Source organism: Macrobrachium nipponense, chromosome 12 (genome assembly GCF_015104395.2).
Source record: "Macrobrachium nipponense isolate FS-2020 chromosome 12, ASM1510439v2, whole genome shotgun sequence".
NCBI lineage: Eukaryota > Metazoa > Arthropoda > Malacostraca > Decapoda > Palaemonidae > Macrobrachium > Macrobrachium nipponense.
In genome coordinates this window covers 8,851,340-8,865,541 of record NC_087205.1, presented here as the reverse complement: position 1 = coordinate 8,865,541, position 14,202 = coordinate 8,851,340, and the positions used below count along the sequence as shown (strand labels likewise).

General features: G+C 35.7%; 1 protein-coding gene across 4 annotated transcripts in view; it reads right to left on the bottom strand.

Moving 5' to 3' along the window:
- LOC135224338 (uncharacterized) overlaps window positions 1-14,202 on the bottom strand; it is a 227,642-nt gene that overhangs the window by 84,476 nt on the left and 128,964 nt on the right. For all 4 annotated transcript variants that reach the window (XM_064263245.1, XM_064263246.1, XM_064263242.1 and 1 more), the window contains exon 3: window positions 7,743-7,824. The gene's annotated coding sequence lies outside the window, so the exon portion shown is untranslated. The remainder of the gene's footprint in view (window positions 1-7,742; window positions 7,825-14,202) is intronic.

Here is a 14,202-nt window from a genome sequence, read left to right as displayed (position 1 = left end):
CAGACCTGGATAACGAACTCACTCGAGCACACTTGTTCCAAAACAAAGGATGACTCCAAATCTACGCAGTGGAAGCTGACGAGGTTACGAGTCAAGAGACATTTCTGGAACTAATGGAAGGCGATATCAACCTTCTGCTCAAAGACTTCGAGGAATTGTTTCACAGTAGCCAAATGTTCGAACGCAAATAACTGAAGATGACGGACCCATCAGAAAAGCCTTGGAAAGTCTGATTATATTACCTGCCCACAACTATCGAGGTACCCCGTTTCACAATACCTAATGTTATGACCAAACACATTTCTGTAACTGAAGATAAATGTTAATTTCGCCATGAGTGCCATAGAAAGTAAAATTAAATTTGTTTCGTATAATTGCCTAAATTATAACCCACAACATGTGACGTCATTACAAGTGTTTTTCTTTGTTCTGTTTCCTGTTACCTTCTGTTATTCCTTTCAAATGAACACCGCATTCTTTGTAAGGCTGAATTTTTCAAGTCAATGGCCCTTATGAATACGGTTCATTTTCTTAATATAATAATAATAATAATAATATTAATAATAATAGAGTCCAAAATAAGGAGTTACGTCGATAACTTTTAAGGGTCAAATTTGCTCTCAACCGATTATTCTATTTTATCTTTCATTTTTTTCATCAGTGGAAATAAACCTTCAATATTGCCAGAAAACACGAAACAATAAGCGACCGAAACAAAATTGACTCGAGTGTACACGCTCCCATTACTGACGTATATTGAATCACGATCAGAAATAAATCACAGTAATTTTTACCTACCTACATCGAAAACAAACAAAAGACAAGAGAGAACAGAGCACACACAAACGTGACGCCTTCCGCTGAATAACAATGCTGAAAGTAATTCCATTTCGCTGCGCATTACGTGAACTGGCCGGGAATTACAGTGGTTGTTTTATTTTTAGGTCACCGGAGGGTTCGTAAGACTAGATAATGAGTCCTTCACTCGTTGGCGTATATGACTGTACTAGAATTTTATAATGATATACTGGGAGTATAATGAATACACAAGGCATGGGAGTCATTTGTTTGTACCTATTCGAAATACGCCATCAATGCATTTCGGATTGCAACGCCAATCCCAAATCATCTCTGGAATGGAATAATGTTACAAATTTCTGGAATAATGTCAATAACCGGCAGGACACACAAAGCCTTGGAAATATGCCACGTTCTTTGATCAAGACCAAAATGAGAAAAACAAGATCTATAGCTCAACTTATAGTCGCCATTCTAGGCCTTCATGAAACATGAAATGGTCAAATACGTATTTCTCTTTGAGAGCAAAACGGATGATGACAACTCTTTCTAGCAAACAACATAAAATGTTAATTTGAGGATGCTCCAGAAACCGACAACAGTTTAATAAAGATTCGGCCAAGAACTGTTTACAAGTTGGAGTGAAAAATGTGATGTTCATCTCTCTCTCTCTCTCTCTCTCTCTCTCTCTCTCTCTCTCTCGAACCAACCAACCGTCGACCATACCCCATCTCACCTGACACTGAATGCGGAATGTTTATAAGCGAAGGCTCCGTCACAATAAAAAGGCAATAAATACGTCACAATATAACGGTAATAAAATCAAATTCATAAATTCCTCTGGAGAAAACCGACTGTGTTCTGGGCCTAGTCATTTACATAATGAGCCTCCTTCTTGATGCTTGCGTTGCAAGCAGACTTTGGAGGGGAGCCGTCCAGAGTCGATCCAACGAGCAAGCACAAGCAGCTGCGCAAAAAAAAAAAAAAAAAAAAAAAAAAACTCCCAAAAGGAGAATTAAAAAGAAGAGGAAGAGGAGGAGCGCATTTTCCACATCCTTCTTGGAAGACGACGACGGGGCTGATATGCAAGCAGAATCAATAACATCAAAGTTCCGCCTTAAATGGCCTCCGCCGCTATGAAAGATATGCAGTGGACGGCATGCATCTCAGCGGCAGGCCCTTTTCGAATTGAAGAGCAACAGGCGCAGGACAAAGAAGATCTCTCTCTCTCTCTCTCTCTCTCTCTCTCTCTCTCTCTTTTCAATGTTCACGTAACTCTTAGTGCACATGGACGCACATAGCTATAAACATGTAAATAAATAAAATCCCTTAATTTCTTGCGTCTTTTTTGTGCAGATTGACACGTAACTGTAAGTTATTAAAATAATAACCCTGAAGTTTTCCTCTGTGTATACTGACGCACATAACTACTGAAATATAATTATTAAATACAATCGCTTCATTATTTTTCTATTTTTCTTTGTGTAAGTTGACGAATATAACTAAAAAAATTCTAAAAAATTCCTTGATTTTCTTATTTTTCTTTGTGTATATTGACGCACATTTCTATTAAAAATAATGTAAAAAAATTCTAAAAAAAATAAAAGCAAAAAGACAATAGCATTCAATAATAAAAATGATAGCAATTCTATGAATTGGTCCTAGGACGGAAGTTAACAGTTTAAACGTTTCTCTTTTTCCATCTCCAAACAATTTCCTATTTCCTGAGCTATATATATAATATATATATATATATATATATATATATATATATATATATATATATATATATGGGAGCAAGTGGTTCCTCATCTCTCTGTTCCAAATATACATTAGGTACCATGAATGTATATATATATATATATATATATATATATATATATATATATATATATATATATATATGTGTGTGTGTGTGTGTGTGTGTGTATGTATGTATATATACATATATATATATATATATATATATATATATATATATATATATATATATATACTCAAAAAGTCACACTAGATGCACGCACGTGACTTCATTAAATAAGCGAATAACCACAGGGAAATGGGTAGGATGAAATCACCAAGCGCTTTCGTCAGTATTAAGACATTGTCAATCGAACGTATGAAATACAGTTGTTGGAAAGAAAATTACCATCTGGTTTTCTTGATCCTTTTGTTTACAGGTAACTTTCTTTCCAACTGTATTTCATTTGTTCCTTGACAATGTCTTAGTACGGACAAAGCGCTTGCATTTCTGCCTACTATTTTCCTGTGTATTCGCTTATATGCTTATATATATATATACATATATATATATATACATACATACACACATATATATATAGATATATATATATATATATATATAGATCTTAGATATATATAAGTGTATAAAACGTTGGTTATTTAGGGTTCACTCGAGACTTCCTTGTGATAAATGATACGAATACGACAGGCAAGATTCATCCTGTTAGAACCTTAAAACCAATGTTTATAGAATACTTTGGTTAAACCAGAACGGCACCCAGGAAGCGGGAACAGGACAATTACACAGTCGAACAGCCCACACTCCCTTATTACAGTTGGGAGAACACTTGTGGCGGCCGATCAGTCAATATTTCTTTTGTTGGTGGAAACATGTTTTACGTCAGTTTGTACTTGACGAAACATCTGACGGGGGAGTGTCCACGCCAACGCTGGAGTTTCAGAGGACGAACTTTAAAGAAGAAGGGAGCAAAGGACTAGAAGATAATGAATGATATCCCTTTTAAAATTGAAATGGTTTCTCGTGTTTCGATATTTTTTTTGTTAAATGGTACCTTCAAAAACCAGGTTCTCTACCCACCGTCTTTTCTTGTCAATAGAGAGAGAGAGAGAGGAAGAGGAAGAGAGAGAGAGAGAGGGAGAGAGAGAAATGACAATATTTATCCCGCCTTGCCAATGTGGCATCATACAGTCTCACTATTTTACAGAGAGAGAGAGAGAGAGAGAGGAGAGAGAGAGAGAGAGAGAGAGAGAGAGAAATGACAATATTTATCCCGCCTTGCCACTGTGGCATCATACAGTCTCACTATTTACAGAAAGAGAGAGAGAGAGAGAGAGAGAGAGAGAGAGAGACGAGAGAGAGAGAAGAGAGGAGAGAGAGAGAGAGAGAGAGAGAGAGATCCGCCGACCTCTTCTTCGATATCATAAAGCTACATTTCGATTCAAAGAAGATTCTCCCCGTGGCCACAAATTCCCGCGCAGGTAAGATATTGCGGAATAAAATATACCCAGGCCAAGCGCTGGGACCCGTGGGGTCGTTCAGCGCTGAGAGGGATATTGAAAAGTTTGTAAGGTGAGGGTGGAAAGTCAGAAGGAAGAGAGAGAATAAAAGCAATGACAGACATAGGAGACGAAGGGACGCTGCAAAGACCCTTAAGTAATGCCTACAGTGCCCCACGTGAAGTACACTGACAGCACTAGCCTCGCTAGAGGTCAAATTCTGGTCGTATGTGCTTAGGAAATGGTTTTAAATTAATGCAAATACACAAAAATAGTCTTGTATATGGAACAACAAAAATAGACTAACAAAGCTGGTTAATAAAAAAAACAAGACTAAAAAGGTGAGTAATAAAAAAACAAGACTAACAAAGCTGATTAATAAAAAAAACTAACAAAGCTCATTAATAAAATAAAAACAAGACTAAAAAGGTGAGTAATAAAAAAACAAGACTAAAAAGGTGAGTAATAAAAAAACATGACTAACAAAGCTGATTAATAAAAAACTAACAAAGCTAATTAATAAAAAAAACTAAAAAAGGTGATTAATAAAAAAACTAACAAAGCTGATTAATAAAAAAACAAGACTAAAAAGGTGAGTAATAAAAAAACAAGACTAACAAAGCGGATTAATAAAAAAAACTAACAAAGCTGATCAATAAAAAAAACAAGAATAAAAAGGTGAGTAATAAAATAACAAGACTAAAAAGGTGAGTAATAAAAAAACAAGACTAACAAAGCTGATTAATAAAAAAAACAAGAATAAAAAGGTGAGTAATAAAAAAACAAGACTAAAAAGGTGAGTAATAAAAAAACAAGACTAACAAAGCTGATTAATAAAAAAAGACTAACAAAGCTGAGTAATAAAAAACTAACAAAGCTGAGTAATAAAAAAAATAAGACTAACAAAGCTCATCAATAAAAAAAAATAACAAAGCTGATTAATAAAAAAAAAAATAATACAACCAAAGCTAAATAATAAAAAAAAAAGAAGGCTGAAACATTCAAGCAAGAAAAAGAAAAGAAAAATTTCGTAACAAAAACAAAATCCTCTTGAAGTACTTGAACGCGGAGGACGTTATAAATGTGACACAACGTAATAACAAACAATATGGAGGCCCAGTGCAGTAAAAAAAAAATAAAAACGAAGACTTTGCATGACACAATCAAGCATAAAAAAAATTCCTTGGGTAAGAAAACTTTCAAAATTCTCTTCAGGTAACTTGATACCAAAGTGGTCCCGTAGGTGACATAAATAGAAGAAGAAAAAAAAAAAGACTAAACAGAAATGTCTATGATGGTCCCCATAAATGCATGATAAGTCTCCATGAGGAACAAAATCATAAATTATATGTCACAATAGGAGTGCTTGATAAATGGCCGCCCCGGTTTACTGTCATTTCACTGCTGCCTGCAGGTCTCATGTAATAGAAAACGCTCTCTCTCTCTCTCTCTCTCTCTCTCTCTCTCTCTCTCTCTCTCTCTCTCTCTCTTCATTAACATCAAAACCACAGAAACAGAGTACGAGCGAACACCGATTTCCAAGTTTTATATTATATATATATATATTATATATATAATATATATATATATGATAATATAAGATATATATATATATATATATATCTTATATATATATTATATATATATATTATATATATATTTATTTATATATACATTATATATATATATATAATATATATATACATATATCTATATTATATATATATATATATATATATATATATATATATATATATATGAATAATATCACATCCAATCCATTGGCTGATTGGATAGCGTCACTGACTGTCCTGATTTCGTCCCCGTCCACTTGGACGGTGGTTCGATCCCATGGGGGGACGAAATTATTATCAACTAAAAAATTCCCCTTCGGTACATATATGAAAATATATCATTTGGGTAGGTAAAGTGAATTTAGATATTAAAGGACATTTGTAGCTTGAATTGATATATATATATATATATATATATATATATATATATATATATATATATATATATTATACACACACACACTAATAAGTAAATATAAGCCGCGTCCGTTAGTAACGCATATCTATCTAAATGGTAAGCGGTTTTTTTTTTATATGAGAGAGAGAGAGAGAGAGAGAGAGAGAGAGAGAGAGAGAGAGAGAGAGACTTGATTAAATGACGTCCTGACACGCACACGCACACACAGACACACATTCGAGTTCCAGAAATTATGCGCAGGTGTGCGCATTCATCCCACGGCACACACACACACACACTACATCCAGTGGCCGAACACTTGCATCGATAAATCTCGTTCCGTTGGCACCGAACGTGCCTGAAATTTCCTTTTATTTTTCTCGCGAACGCTGCCCCCGACAGTTAAAACTGACGCAAACGGACAATAACGTAAGCATTGATTTTGTGCTGACAGTTTACAAATTATTTGGAATAAGTATTATCAGTGAACAAGTTTCGCAACCGAAAAATACAGTTGCCTCGTTATTATTATCATCATCACCATTCAGAAGACGAACCTATTCATAAGGAGCTGTTTCTCCAAAGATGCAAGTCAAAGGTTACAGCCCCCAGCCACCTGAAGGGGGAGGATGGGGGGGAGAGAGAGAGAGAGGGGGGGGGGGGGGGAAGGAGGAGAGAGAGAGAGAGAGAGAGAGAGAGATAGAGGAGAGAGAGAAAAAAAAAAAAGAGAGAGAAAGAGAGAGAGAGGAGAGAGAGAGAGAGTTCTGTAGCAGAATCTCTTATTACTGTAATCACGGAATCCAGAATTAATGTAATGGCAGCTGTCAGTAATCGAAGGACTCTGACGTCGTAAAAAACGGTTTGACTTAAACAACTTTACGTGCTGTAAATAAATTAATGCATCGACAAAATTGATGGAGGGGAGAGGGGGGAGGGGAAATGTGGGGTAATGAGTATTAAGGACAACTTCCCGTTCTCCACTAACCCCACCCCCCCCAAAACAAAAACAAAAATTCTTAACGTGTGATAACACCCTAGCGTATGAAACAAGGGGGGGGGGGGGGGGGGGGGGGGGATTGTTACAGGGAATTGAAACATCGTAAGTAAATAAAAAAAAAAACAACAAACAAACAAAAACGTACACCTCTGTGTGGGGAATGAACATGAATAACAGCCCCCTTTACACCCTTAAATAAAGAAAAAAAAAAATGTGATACCGCACCTATTGTATGATTCAAGATGAAATAAAAGAAAAAGGTTACTGAAAATTGAAATAAGATCTTCGGGATCGGATGTCAAGCGGAAATGGGTCACAATGAGGTGCTTTCAAGCCATTTTTCCTAGCATACGACGAAATCAAGCATACAACGTTAAAGGTAGAACAAAGGGCAGTTTAAATATCCGTGACATATAATCAAAATACCATGACCAACGAACTAACATAATGATAACGATTTGGAGCTCGTTTGCATCATCATCACCATCATCATCATCATCATCATCATAATAATAAATCTGCAATGTCAAACGTACCTATAAGCTATACGACGAACCAGGAATTACACAATGAAACTTACTTAATAATAACAATAGTTGAAAAAGAAACCCACAAAATCACTGTGTAACGTGTTTACTCCTAAGTATTTACATTTAATTTCACTCCACACTCAATAATAATAATAGTAATAATAATAAATAGTAATAAAACTTACGTAAGCATCACTCTTTTATCACAAGATGCAGATGAACTAACTCCGAGGATTCCACGTCTCAAGTCTCGCCGATTCGTCGAATCTAAAACAAACAAACAAATTTGTTGACAATAATAATAATAATAATAATAATAAATATAAAATAAATAAATAAATAAAATTCTCATAGTAGCATTAGTCTTGAAATGAAGTAACAAATTTACAGTTATGTATATGTATATACACTTAAATGTGGATTTGTTTCTCCAATATAATAATAATAATAATAATAATAATAATAATAATAATAATAATAATAATAATAATGAATACTAACAGGGGCACAAGATCAGGCCCTAGGAACCTGATATGTCCAAAGAACAATAGATGGAAATTACATCTCTCCAATACGCAATTAGTGCAATATACAACACGAGACCAAAAACGGCATAGCAGTCCTCCAACGGAGCCTCTGCAAGAAACACCAGCTAGCTGCAGTAACAAGTGGTACGAACACCAATCTGAGGGAGTGATAGAAAACTATACGAGCCAAAAGACTGGAAGTGACATTGACTGACAAAATCAAGAAGAAAGTATCACTCACTGATGTCGCAATACCATGAGACACCAGAGTAGATGAGAAATAAAAAGAAAACATGGACAAGTATCAAGACCCGAAAATTCCAATGAGGATATGGGATATGCCAGTGGAAACTGTACCCATAATCATAAGAACACTAGGCACGATCCAAGATCCCTGAAAAAGAACCTGGAGAAACTAGATGCTGAAGTAGCTCCAGGACTCATGCAGAAGTGTGTGCTGCTAGAAACAGCGCACAGAGAGAAAAGTGACGGCCTCCTACGGAGGCAGCATGCAACCCGGAACCCCACACTAATAAGATGATTATGATTGAAAAATAATAATAATTAAAGTAAGCAATAAAACTGTCAGCAAGCCAACATAATGAAACAACACAAACAAAAGTACGATGATATGAAAACACTCGACGATATCTCCGATAAATTTGCGAGTTTACGAAGGTGTCATTTCCAGGACGCTCGACAGTCATCATATTGGGCGCGGTAACTATAAAAGGCGTATTACTTTCACGACGCTGATATTCTGACAAAAGGGATGTCTTTGAAGCCTAGAAGTTTTCTTTGGAATACAGAAATATTCAGGTTATATATATATATATATATATATATATATATATATATATATATATATATATATATATATAGATATATATATATATGTAAGTGTTTACATAATAAAAATATGGAATGTTAGTCCATATATATAAAAGATTGCTTGCAGGAATGTGATCAGACTAGAGACGCTAAAGATGACGTATACAATAAGTATGTAGGCTAAGTTGACATGCCGTCACCTGTAGTCATTCAATTGTTTATAAACATTAGTCCAAGCTCCCTGCTTGAGACAACTACCGCCTACGTGATCTGTAGCGTGTCTCATTCGATTGTGTGTTCGTATGAAACACTCATGTTCATTTGTAAAGTATGTTCATATGTTCGAACTACTGTCTGTTCCTTCATAACTTGTAACAGAGATGGTAGACAGCAGAACAGAGTTAGCTATCGTCATTAGAAGACTTGCACAATCATATCTGATCTTCAGCATGTAAAACTTCAGAAGAAATTATATCTATTTTTATACTTCGTGTTTTCTACAAGAACCTCCTAACCATGAGTTTAACACATCATCGTCATAATCCCGACTTCGTAAGTGATCTACAAAACCCCAGACACTCCATGAAGATGGAAGTGACAATACCAACCGACTTAGCGTAAGATTATCGCTAGTCTAACATTACCTCATAGGGCGCCTCATCATACAAGGCACAAGCCCTAATATTGGTGGCCAGCGTACCAGAAGAACTCTACAACGTCCTACGAAGAAAAACCAGAATAATAAATCATGTATCATAAGAAGTCAGCAACGACGACGGAAGCAGCAGATTCTTCAAGCAACATAGTATCATCGTTAGTGAGCGACTTCAGAAAACAATAAGAACTCTTCAACGACGACGAAAGCAACAGATTCTTCAAGCAACTTAGTATCATTGTTTAGTGAATAACTTCAAGAAAAACAAAAACCGACGTGTCTTTTTCCTACGACAACAAGCAAGCTTCGTCTCTCATTAGAATCATTCAAGAAAACATCGTTAGTGAGCGTTTCCGGCACTGCAAGAAACAAACCGAACGCGTCTGCAGCATCGGATTTTCAAGGGCTCCGAATCATCGAAACAACAACGCGCACGGGGAAACTGAAGCCAAACCAGGTCGTCCGCTAAATAGAGAAGGAGGACCAAGGCCGTGTGTCGTTATCGGAACACCGTGACTTCCCACAAAAGCAAGCTAAGTACAATTTTTTATTTATTTGGAGTAACTTTAAGTGTTTCCTTTGCATGTTCGAATTTCGTTATTCCTGTGGCTGAAGTTACGAGACATTCTTAATCTTACTTTTTTACAGAAATTATCTACATCATTGAGATTTCGCTACTGCGAGTTTTTTGTATCTTTGAGTGTCTGTTTCCAGAAGTTCTACTGAAATAAATTCATAATCATATACTATGTTAATTTTATCATTTTGGGTGATTATTAATCCTTACGTAACAAATCATATTAAACAGTGAATATGCGTTTACGCAGTGGACGTCTGTATTTATACAGATGCATGGATAGGGTCGTTAAGCACCGTAGTGATTAGAAAACACACAAAAAACAAGTGGAACACCCGTACAAATCTATATAAATTAGAGGTAACACTATTTCGGGTCATGACAAGAAATTGCTCCCTTTTGCAAAGTCCCGATCGCATTGTTTTAGCCTTGAGTTTTTTGAGTTATATAAAATATCGAACCTCAATGACTCAACTTAACTTTAAAAATATGGCTGGATTGCAAGGAATAACATGCCTATAAAAACTTTCATTAGGCTAATGCGCTGACCAGGATCCCTCACTATTTCAAATTTTAGCAAAGAATGAAGTACAAACAGTTAATATTGAATGCAGTAGTGATAACTTGTCTTATTAGTAATCGCTCAGTTCCTAATAGTTCGTCATTCATTGCTTTATACGTAACCGGCAACATAATGCTAAAAACACAACAATACGTTGCCGATGGTAATAAAGAGAAGGATCCTAATTATTACAAAAAGAAATAGAAAAACAGTAGCCCGTTCAGAATCAAACAAGCAAACTCGGTGACGTGTCACCTAGTCAAGCGGTCAAGGTCAGTTAAATCTGCCGAGGTTGTTCAAAGCAAAGCAAATTCCACACAATAAGCGACTCTAGCAGAGTGGGGAAAAGCGATGTTGGTTCATACATACCGATATCTTTTTGAATAAAAAGGATTTTTTCCTATGAAACACACGACCGTATAAAGTAATCAGAGCAGGTTTTCGTTTTTTTTTTAATACGTAAGTTATTATAAGTAGTGGTGGATAAAGCCCGACTGTACGCGCCGTAAAAATTAGAATATCTTGTTTATTTCTTTAGTAGACGTAAATATCCTGTATTTACGGAACTCCGTCTGTTGTTCGAACTTCTCTAATGAGAAGTCCGGATAAGCGAGCGCTTACAGATACCTCTATAGTTATAAAAAACGTTGATCTGTATGTAGTGTAATTGTAAAATCCATCTAGGGGGGGGGTATACAAAATATTATCTTACATCCTGCAAAATAAGGCGTGTTTATCAAAGGAAAAATCCTATAAAACCTTCAAACATATTAAAATCCGTTTGAACAAAAATGAGACAGTTAATCAAATAATAACTTATATAAAAGAACAAATCATTTTGTCTCATAAATCGTAACATTGTTCAAATGACCCAACAGAATTCTCCCACAACCGCAGTCGCACTTTGCACGCAAAATCTCGAGAAGCATGCACCCTCGAATGTCATAGTGCGTGTAAAAAGACTTTGCTGGGAAATGAAATTTTAATCCTTCCCGACACTCTGAAAATAAAAAAATAACGGTTTTCCGCGAACAAAGCCCTAAAAAGTATACATATCGTGGATAACGGAAGTTATAATATCGCATTTTTTATTGTTGCGAATTTTTAATCACGCCCAACCAGTCGTGGATGAATCTCTCTGATAATCTATCTAAAGTAATATCCGTAAAGTCATTCAAGCAGACGGTGATTTCAGCAAGAATTTTTTTTTTTTTATTCTTCTACCTGAATACCAGGAAGTTTCTCCACTAGCGAGTGATCTCTGGGAGAAAAACGGATGTCATTGAAAACAAAATACGGTCTAAGGACAAACATAAAGCTATTTACGTACCTTCGTATAGATTCTCAATGAAATTTCAAAATAGAGATAAATGACGAAGTTGAAAAATGTTAGTAATAGGAGTCATTAGGAAATCAAATAGCCATATAATTTTTCCCTCAAACGTCATGCCATAAAAGATCGGATCTTGGCGTATCTGCGCAGATTACTGTCGCTTAAACAAGGAACGACTCCCGATAGTTTCCAGTGCCATGTACCGACGACATCTTATCTCTGTTAGGTTAGAAATAAATTTTTTTTCACCAACTTGGACTTACTTAAAAGCTTTTACCAGATACCATTACTAAGTGATTGTACCTCATACACCGTTTTCAGCACACTCAGGGGACATTATCAATTTTTTAACGTATGCCTCCGGCTTACGTTGCGCTCCAATTACAATATAGTGTTTGGAGACTTTTAGGGGATAACCTACATGCCTATATGGATGATCTTGTAATCTTTTCTAATACCTTAGAAGTACATTCACATAAAAGTAGAGCTAGTGCTACAGAGACAAAGACAAATAATCTCAGAGTAAAATATCTAAAAGTGAGTTTTTAAAAACCGAACATGTTGTTTATCTAGGTTTTATGTGTCTGGTCAAGGTCTTAAAAGTAGTCCATGGTAAGGTGTCGGCTATTCATAACTTTCCGGTACTTATTAACGTAAAACAAGGGGGTACAGCACTTTTGCGCTGTAGTGGGTATTACAATCGTATGTAAATATGTAACTCTTCAATCATGACAGCTCCTTTAACAGATCTTACGAAGAAGAGCGTAGATTTATTATGGTCTGAAAAGCATCAACAGGCGTTCGATATCTTAAAAGCGGAAAATGCAGCTTACCTAACTTAAAAATCCCTGATTTAAATAAGGAATTTTTTTTTATTGCAACAGACGCCTCAGACCAAGGGGTAAGAGGGATACTACTTCAGTAATATGATAAACAGTTCTTCCCTATAGCTTTTTATTCACGTAAACTAAAGCCCTCTGAAAGTAAATATGCAGTAATAGGCAAGGAAGGGCTAGGTATCTTAACTCACTAGTACATTTTAAGTTTCATAATCTATGGCTATCCTGATAAAGTCCTTACTGAACATGAGTCCTTTACCGAGTTTTTCAAAGGCTTTAATCACAGTCCAAAGGGAACTCGGTGACAATGATCATTCAGGTCTTTGGAGCCAAGATAAGATATCTACCTGGGAAAGCAAATATCATAGCTGACGCATTATCCCGCAATCCCGCACCATACTGCAAAGAAAACCATTAATTAGACTAAAAGATATAGAAACATCCGTGCTATTGTTAAAAACGTATCTAAACAAGAAAATTCCTTAACCCAAGAGATCGCGAGCATTGAATATCTGGGTCGGAGCGCAGAAACTGTTACAAACTGAACAAGCAAGTGTCAACAGCGATAAGCAAAAACAATAAACACCACAATAAACACTTCGAAACGGAAACAGGGTCAGCAGCTAAGCAAAAACAATAAACACTTCGAGCGGAAACCCTAAAGCAAAAGTATATTTAAAGTATGTGTATCAGAATAATGTAATCAAATGTAATATATATGTAGGCTGTGACGAGGAAAACCCGAAGAACACAGCAGATGACTAACGACCAGGTATTAGTAATAATCTCTTTCATACCAATCGTCATAAACTGGTTGCATTCCGTCATCCAGGGTTCCCTACTATGTCACAGAAAGCCAAATCCATGTTTTACTGGCCTACAATGCTTACAGATATAAAAAGCACATAACTGATTGTAACACGTGTCATGAAAACAAGGGACACACTAAGACACCTGTCAGTTAAGGGCCTATCCTGTGCCAAATCAATCCTTGAAAGAGTATACGTAGAATTATTAACAGAATTACGAGTCTGACAGAGGGAATAAACACTTCTTAGTGTTAATAGTTCCTTGACACGTTATATAGAGTTAATAGCACTACAAAAACAAACACCGCAATGAGTGCGTTAGGAATATTTATGAGTGCTAAATCAGTAAATATGGAATTCAACACATAATAATCTGTGACTCGGGTGGTGTAAATCAATAATAATCTCCTTAACACGTGGTGTGAATTCCTTTCCATTAAGAAAACCAATAATATATTTTATCACCCAGAGTCAATCGGTTTGGTAGAATAACTGATAATTAAATAGGAAGT